At 34.2% G+C, this 7,103-nt stretch overlaps 1 long non-coding RNA gene across 1 annotated transcript; it reads left to right on the forward strand.

Moving 5' to 3' along the window:
• The first annotated feature begins 3,721 nt into the window (after positions 1 to 3,721).
• LOC141404223 (uncharacterized) lies at positions 3,722 to 4,546 on the forward strand. The gene is made up of 3 exons (XR_012412976.1): positions 3,722 to 3,964; positions 4,039 to 4,100; positions 4,157 to 4,546. It is a non-coding gene; the product is annotated as an uncharacterized lncRNA (long non-coding RNA).
• Positions 4,547 to 7,103: the final 2,557 nt, after the last annotated feature.

Below are 7,103 nucleotides of genomic sequence, written 5' to 3' on the forward strand. Positions count from 1 at the left end.
ACCAATCCACAAGAGACCCTACAGACTCCATTACATCCAGAAAAATGCACCGTATGGTGCGGTTTTCACGCTGGTGGCATCATCGGACCTTATTTCTTCAAAAATGAGGCCGGAGCTCGCGTTACGGTCAATGGAAATCGTTACCGCACCATGATCAATGATTTTTTGTTTGAAAATATGGATGACATTGATCCGGAGGAGATGTGGTTTCAACAGGATGGCGCTACGTGCCATACGGCGAACGCAACCATCGACTTATTGAAATCAAAAGTTGGCGAAAAGTTGATTTCGAGAAGTGGACCTGTCAATTGGGCTCCAAGCTCGTGCGATTTGACACCTCTCGATTATTTCCTGTGGGGCTACGTGAAGTCACTGGTTTATGCTGATAAACCAGCAACAATTGATGCCTTGGAGGCCAGCATTGTTCGTGTTATTCGTAACATACGGCCAGCAGTGCTCGAAAAAGTGACCAAAAATTGGACGTCCAGAATGCACTTCGTCAAGAACAGCCGCGGTGCCCATATGCCCGAAATCATTTTCAAATGTTAATGTCACGTATTGATCTTTCGAATAAAAAAAATTTGATTACAATTTAATTTTTTGTGTTATTTTTTACAATTTCAAGTTCTATCGGGCTTAAAAAAACACCCTTTATTAAATGGTAGAGTGTCAGGGGATGAAGATGGTTATCGGTTATCGATTTGTGTTCAGTCTCAATGGATCTTTTAAATCACGTACAGTCCTTTGGTGTTCAAAATAAGATTTGGTCGGGCCATCTTCCGATAACTCTTCATCTCAAAACATCTAATTTTGGCCCGAATGATTCCGAAAATTTGAAACTGTTGCCAAAACTTAAATAGAATAAATATAACGAAGAATGTTACAAACAAAACCTGAATACCAATATGCAACTCATGCAAAATAGTTCAAATATGTGCGATTTTATATCTTTGATTGAGAAATCATATCCTCCCAAGTCCCAAAGGACACCAAACCACACTTCCATAACAAGTGGTATGATAATGAGTGTTTAAAAGCTAAAACAAAATCAATGCAAAAACTGAACAGGTACCGAGCGACACAAGACCCCAAAGATAGAGAAGCTTACGTCTCGCGGAAGAAGTTGTACCAAAAACTGTGCGTCCAGAAACAGAGAGATTATTACCGTCGAATTGAAAGCAGGTTAGAAACAATAAATGATAGTAAAACATGGTGGAATATGGCTAAAGAAATAAGGAAAAGTGATAATATTATTGGAGGGCTTAAAAGAACATTTTGATTTGCTTCTTAATCCACCCATATAAACACCAGATTTATACTACGTACAAAATGAAGTAAGAGACGATATGTTGGACAAAATTTTTCTCTTATGAAAATCAAGCAATTACTTAAAACCTTAAAGGAAACCAAGCAGCTGGAGTTGATAGAATTCCATATGGTAAATTTCAAATTTCCTTTACAATTCCATCGAAAAAAAATTTAAAAATTTTTTTACAAGCACATTCACGATTTTTGTTACATGGGTTAAGAAAAAAATCGTGGTTTCAAATCTGTTCGCGTTAACAAAATTGGATGCTGCGCCCAAAAGTTATGGGGGGTTTTATTCCCTTATAAAGAAAAAATATTTAAAAATTCCCTTTGTGTTGTAATAACAAAATGTATATATAAATCGCTAACAACATTTAATATCTATCCGTAGACGCCTCAATATTTGCTAAATTTATTTTCATTTTCGCGGAAAATCATAGAATATTGGAGTAAATTTTATTAATTCTAACTCAGAGACCATAAAAATCTCTAAAAAAAATAATTTAAAAATACGTACAGAATCTAGACAATGCCCAGAAAAATGTGAGAAAAAAATTTTATAGATTAGGATTTTAAATTGCATATTGCAGCTACAACAAAAGACAAAATTGTATTGTTGGAACATTTGGCCTGTTCCCGTTCTTTATAAAGTGGTAAAAGTCGTAAAAGTTGTAAAAGTCGTAAACGATTTTCATATAAATTTTGTGTACGGGAACGCAAAATGTGTTAAAGTGGTAAAAATTGTAAAAACTTTTTAGTTCTGGAACATAGCTGTAATTTCAAGAATATATTTTTGGTTTAATACGAAAAGTTTGAGAACATTTTTTGGGAGTTATTCTACTATTTCACTAAATTTCCAAACAAAACCTGAATTATTTTGCTAAAACATCTTCAGGGTGTATAGTTTATCATCGTGAAAGTATATTTGCATAGTGTGATAAGCAATGGAATTAGGAAATAAAGAGTGATATTGATATTACAATCAAAGAAAAAACATAAAAGTTAAAAACCGTATAACGCGCGAAATAGTTAAAATCAGTTGAGGCGCATGTGCTTTTCGCATAGAGCGAGTGTATCTTTGTCAATATGTTTGCATTTTTCCATGTTTAATTCAGCGACCAAAGTGTGCCATCAGTTGCATCTTACTACACCAAAATGCTTCATGTGGGTAAAAATAATGCGATGTTCATATGATTATAAGGCGCATCCGATTTCAGTGACCCCCTGTTAAAAATACGTCAATGAGACAAATTTTATACAGATTCGTCAAGAACCGCGGATGTGCTACCTGATTCTATTTTTGGTTAAATACGAATACTACTCCCGAATCTCTGTAATTTATGACACACCTTTTTGACAAATATTATAATCGAGTATAAAGGATTCCATTTATGTAAAAAAATTTAAGAGAAATCGCGGTTTAGTATGCGGATTAGTCAAAATAAAATTTTGCTTACTTTCCTATTTTCAGGTTATCTATTATATCAGCGGTTTTAGTGGATGGATTCGATCGCGGTAGGGCTCATTAAATCCGGCGTGGAAAAAAACTAAAATCACGCGGGGTTGAAGGGTACCTGAGTCACAGTTCTAAATTTTGAAGCAAAAAAATAGGTTTTTAAAGAACAATTACGCACCAAAAATTCGACTTTGGACTCCTATTACTAGGGAGCTGTATGGAGCACACTCATGAGATATACATCAAACGACGTGGAATCACGAGTTCTACAATCCAATAGATATTTTAGGTCGTTATCTGGTTGCGCCCTGCAATTATAAGCAAAATTCAAAAAACCCCTATTTCAAAACTTCAAAATGTCAGCATCGTTTTAAGTGGGATGCACTGTATATATCGAGAAGACATACATTAGAACCATGTTGCCCAAGGGCTATTCTTCAATTCTTTCTTTGAGCTCAGGTCTGAATTCTCCCTGGTTTGACCAGAAATCAAGAAAAAATACAAAAAAACTTGCTAACTTCAACACATTTTTACCCATTTTTTTATATTACCACCAACACAGCTTCCACGTAATTTATTTATTATAGTCTATATTATGAGACCCCGGCTAAAACACTTCAATTAATATAAATATATTGATACTAGCAAAGTGCCCGCTACTTCGTATGCGTTAAATATATAAAACAAATGAACAATATATAATATAGAATGGTGGAAACATTTTGTGTACTAATACGTACCACTTTAGTTCGATTTTTGTCACGCCTACACATCAAGAGTAATCCACATTTTTTGAGATATTTTAATTGAGGTTCTCAGCGCAAATACGGCCTAACCCAACAACCGCCATCCTCATTTCTAGCTCTATCTGTTCCCCCAATTATAGAACTATTTAGTACTTTACATGTAAATATATACATACGAACCTCCCCAATAGAAAATGATGTCTTCGACGACATTTTCGTCGACGAATCATTGACGAAATATTATAAATTGTCATGCACGACAAGGTGCATGACCATGTCTTGCAATGTGTCGTGGCAACAAACCCAACAATTTTCAAAAAAGCGTGCTATGAATTGATTGTTCACATATTGATTTGAATATACAATTTTTATTTTGTAATAAACGTAAGATAATAAAATCATTAAATTCTGATATCGTGCCAATGATTAAAGATTTTCCTTTTACCAAAGAACGGTAAGTAAGAACAATTATATTAAGGAACTTCGAAACTTAATTAAGTTATTCTTTTAATACATATGTATATTTAGGTTGAAGTTATGGAGAATGCTGTAAATTGTAGCGGTTTTAAATGATGCGGCAGTGGTATATGGTAAGATTATAGATTATATTAGCGGTTATTGTATTTATTCATAATGTTTTTTACAGAATTCATAAATAAAGGAGGTCTCCCCCTCCATCGGTTGTGATGGGAAAATGAGGCGCGGATAAGTTCAAAAAAGCTGTATCAGAGAATATTCAAGCACTAATTATTATTAATGTAAGATAAAACTTGTAAAATTATGTATTTTTATAAAGTAATAAAAATAAAATTTGGCACACGACAACAAAACAAATTGTCTTTAGTATGGTCGTCAACGACAAATAGCAAGACAGTGTCTCCAAGTCAGTCGTCAACGAAATAACGGGTTTTTTGTCTTCGAAGTCGTCGTCGACGACAGCTTCGCTTACCCTGTCGCCCAAGTTGTCGTGCATGAATACTTGGACACTTGTGTGAAAAAGTCGTCAACGATCCCAAAGGGCTGTCTGCAAGGAGTCGTGAACGAATTGGAAATGTCGTGCACGATTCATCGATGTTGTCTTAAAGACACTTTCTATTGGGTCCTCCTATTATTTCAAAATTCCCATTACACAATAACAAATTTTACCAAATCCTGTGCCATTTACAACTTTTTACGTATATTTATGGCACATATTTCTTAAATCGGACGTTAATCTTAATTCCAAATCTCACGAATCCAGATCTATCCGTTCATTCAATACAAAATTGTACCATACATGGAACCATTTCGTACCCCTAAGTGTACCTAATTCCACATTTTAGGATTCGAGCGCTATAATTTCACCTAAATCCTAATTGTACAAAATGTAGTACTTTTTGTAAGCATAAGTACGCATTTCTAAAACTAAGTACGCATTTCCAAAACTAACCCCAACATTAATATTAACTCCAAAATTCAAGATTCCAGCTCTAACCGTTCGCTCAAATCCAAGTTGTAGCATATCTCAATCCTACACTCCAACAGTAATATTAATTCCAAATTTCTTGATTCCAGCTCTACCCGTTCGCTCAAATCCAAGTTGTACCAAATTTAGTACCGTTTAGTACTTTTCGTACATATAAGTACGAATTTCCAAAACTTCATCAATCCTACACCCCAACAGTAATCTTAATTCCAAACTTCAAGATTACAGCTCTAGCCGTTTGCTCAAATCCAAATTGTACCAAATTTAGTACTTTTCGCACTCATAAGTACGAATTTCAAAAACTACTTCTATATCTCAATCCTACACTCCAACAATAATCTTAATTCCAAATTTCTTGATTCCAACTTTATCCGTTCGCTCAAATCCAAATTGTACCAAATTTAGTACTATTTAGTACTTTTCCTACCCATAACTAAAAATTTCCAAAATTTTATCAATCCTACAATTCAACAGGTATTTTAAATTCAAAATTGGGGATGGCAGCTACATCAGATCACCAAAATCCAAATTGTACCAAATTTAGTATCATTTAGTACTTTTCGTACCCATAAGTACAAATTTTCAAAACTACCTCAGTCCTATGTTCAAACGATAACTCAAATCCAAATTTGGTTCCATTTAGGTCTATTCGTATCCATAGTACGAATTTCTAAACCTACCTCTATCAACACTTCAACATCAATTTTAATTCCGAATTTCACGATTCCAAATGTATCCTATCACTGAAATCCAAATTGTACCAAATTTAGTACTATTTAGTACTTTTCCTACCCATAACTACAAATTTCCAAAACTTTATCAATCCTACACTCAAACAGTACTCGTTATTCCAAATCTCGGGTTTCCAGCTATATCCGTTCACCCAAATGCAAACTGTACCAAATTTGGTACCATTTAGTATTTTCGTACCCATGAGTACGAATTTCTACAACTACCTCAATCCTACACGCCAACAGTAATCTTAATTCCAAATTTCAGGATTACAGCTGCATCCGATCACAGTAATCCAAATTGTACCAAATTTGATACCATTTAGTACTTTTCGTATCCAAAGTAAGTACTTCCAAACCTTAAAATTAAAATTTGGTACCATTTAGTACTTTTCGTACCCATAAAACTAAAAATTTCAAAAACTTCATCAATCATACACACCAACAGTAATCCTTATTCCGAATCTCTGGATTCCAGTTCACCGTTCACCCAAATCCAAATTGTACCAGATTTGGTACCATTTAGTACTTTTCGTACACATAAGTACAAATTTTCAAAACTACCTCAGTGCTATGTTCAAACAATAAGATTAATTCCGAATTTCAGAATTCCAGATACATCCGATAACTCAAATCCAAATTTGGTACCATTTAGTACTATTCGTATCCAAAGTACGAATTTCCAAACCTACCTCTATCAACACTCCAACAACAATTTTAATTCCGAATTTCACGATTCCAAATGTATCCCATCCTTGAAATCTAAATTGTACCAAATTTAGTACTATTTAGTACTTTTCCTACCCATAACTAAAAATTTCCAAAACTTTATCTATCCACACTCCAATAGTACTCCTTATTCCAAATCTCGGAATTTCAGCTATATCCGTTCACCCAAATCCAAATTGTACCAAATTTGGTACTATTTAGTGCTATTCGTACCCAAGAGTACCAATATCCACAACTACATCAATCCTACACGCGAACAGTAATCTTAATTCCAAATTTCAGAATTACAGCTGCATCAGATCACCGTATTCCAAATTGTACCAAATTTAGTACCATTTAGTACTTTTTGTTCCCATAGGTCCGAATTTCCAAACCTACTTCTATCCAACACTCCAAAAGTAATCTTACTTTCGAATTTCAGGATTCCAAATGTATCTGATCACCCAAATCCAAACTGTACAAAATTTGGTACCATTTAGTATTTTTCGTTGCCATAAGTACGAATTTCCAAAAGTATCCCAATCCCACACTCCAATAGTAATCTTAATTCCAAATTTCACTATTCCAGCTCTATCCGATCACTTAAATTCATATTGTACCAAATTTGGTACCATTTAGTACTTTTCGTACCCAAAAGTACGAATTTCCAAAATACTTCTATCCTACAC

The sequence above is a fragment of the Musca autumnalis genome, unplaced genomic scaffold, assembly GCF_047663935.1.
Source record: "Musca autumnalis isolate F117 unplaced genomic scaffold, ASM4766393v1 scaffold_4, whole genome shotgun sequence".
In the NCBI taxonomy this organism is placed as follows: domain Eukaryota; kingdom Metazoa; phylum Arthropoda; class Insecta; order Diptera; family Muscidae; genus Musca; species Musca autumnalis.